The following is a 1,953-nucleotide window of genomic DNA, read 5'->3' as shown; positions in this document are numbered from 1 at the left end:
TTCCAAAGTCAAATGGCGACTTCCTTCCATTTCAAGCTCTGCCATGCATGCACCCAAACAATGGTTTACCCGCACACAATCGTATTTTAAATCATATAAACCTCTCTAAATTACCTTTAAATGAGATGAGATGCCTATAAAATGGTGCTGTTAACCCTTATATCTTGGTAAACATTAAAGAAAGAATGCGAAGATTTTTTGTTTTTTTGTAACAATTTCTTGGTATTTAACAACAAAATATTACATAACCCAAAAAAAAAAAAAAAAATATCTCCTTCCACGGCCCAACAGGTGTCGCAGCGTCACGCCCTGCTGCTGTACTTGAGCCTGGAGGATCACTGCTGTCTGCTGCAGGAGCCCTGCTGTCCGCTCCAGGCGCTATTGTCTCGCCATGAGCTCTCTCAACGTTGGGCGGTTCTGTGGATAGAAGAGGTTGGAGAACTGACGGTGATTCCGCTGAAAATACATCTCGACCTCTGGGGCACGACCATAGTGTGTTGTAAATTTAAATTTGGTCTGGCCCCACAGGGCCATGTTTATTTTATTAAATTTTACTTTTTTAGTTGTCTATTGTGACATCTCGCAGATAACCACTCGTATTATCTTGATACTTACGGAGAAGGGACGCCGGTTCTTCATTGCCAGAACCAGAGCTGCTTACTTCCCATCCCAGCGATCTGGCCACTGCTGCAGCACCTAAAAGGAAATAATAACACATCTGGTTAACTATGGAAAACGCCGTTGGGAAGCACTCACTGTTTTGGTCACTTACGTATGGTAGCTTCTGGGGTGAATGCCGCCGACCCGGGAGAGGAAGAGGAGTGGCGGAAGTGAGGTGTTGAGGGTGGTGTAGTGGTGCGAGGCCGTCTGCTCTCTAAAGATGGTGGAGGCGTGGTAGGCCGCTGGGTCATTACTGCGTCTGTAATGTATTCAAATATTTCCGGTACCCTCTTATGTCACGTATGCAGGTAAAAAAATAGCAATCAATTATTGTTAACTTACGTGACGTCCCGGGCTGTGGGCTCACACTGCTGGCGGAAGGTGTTGTACTGCTGGCTATGGCTGGTATACGTTGCCGCCGCTCTCTCTCTACACATAAAGTAAACATACGAAACCTTTAAAAACACATGTAGAGTGCTGCAGATCAAAGCTAACAATATACTGAAACTGATAATTAATATCACACTTCACAGGGGTTTCAGCACTGCGTCTCGATTGTGCAGAGGACACCACACGACGCTGTTTTTTGGTGCCCCTAAGGCTACGCTCACATTTGCGTTGTGCGCCGCAGCGTCGGCGCCGCAGCGCACAACGCAAACAAAAACGCGGCAAAACGCTGCGTTTTGCGCCGCATGCGTCCTTTTTGGCCGAAAGTTGGACGAAAAAATATGCAACTTGATGCGTTTCTTGCGTCCAACGCTTGCGGCCATGCGGCGCAAAACGCAGCACAACGCATGTCCATGCGCCCCCATGTTAAATATAGGGGTGCATGACGCATGCGGCGACGCTGCGGCACCCGACGCTGCGGCGCTGACCACAAATGTGAACGTAGCCTAAAAACATTTAAAAAGTTAATGCATGTGTCACAAAACGCTGCAGAGGTAATGCGTTTACATTTGCATTCTGCGTTGCGTGTCCAAAGCTGCATTCGCTCACCAAAAAAGTAAACATTATAATTTAAGATTCTATACATGTACATGTCAAATAAAACAGTGTTGACACAACAGCCATACCCCATGGATGCCCAAGCTGCCCAAGCCACATAAACACTGAAACAAAGACGATGAGCGCTGCGGATTGATAACGAGAACGCAAAAAAGGTAGTTCTGGAGTCGGCGTCACAATCGCGACGCAGTGCTGAAACGGAGACGCTATAGCGATGTTGATCGCGCGGCATGAGTCAAGGACCTCCTCTGGGCGTGGTTAGGTGGTTGAGCGTTTTTTGAGGGCAAA

At 47.2% G+C, this 1,953-nt stretch overlaps 1 long non-coding RNA gene across 1 annotated transcript; it reads right to left on the bottom strand.

Moving 5' to 3' along the window:
• Nucleotides 1–312: 312 nt before the first annotated feature.
• Nucleotides 313–1,359, bottom strand: LOC143783960 (uncharacterized). The gene is made up of 4 exons (XR_013217671.1): nt 1,003–1,359; nt 773–919; nt 616–696; nt 313–417 (listed from the first exon to the last, which is right to left on the bottom strand). It is a non-coding gene; the product is annotated as an uncharacterized LOC143783960 (long non-coding RNA).
• Between the last annotated feature and the right edge of the window lie 594 nt (nt 1,360–1,953).

The sequence above is a fragment of the Ranitomeya variabilis genome, chromosome 1, assembly GCF_051348905.1.
Source record: "Ranitomeya variabilis isolate aRanVar5 chromosome 1, aRanVar5.hap1, whole genome shotgun sequence".
Classification (NCBI taxonomy): domain Eukaryota; kingdom Metazoa; phylum Chordata; class Amphibia; order Anura; family Dendrobatidae; genus Ranitomeya; species Ranitomeya variabilis.
This window is presented reverse-complemented; position numbering and strand designations above follow the sequence as displayed.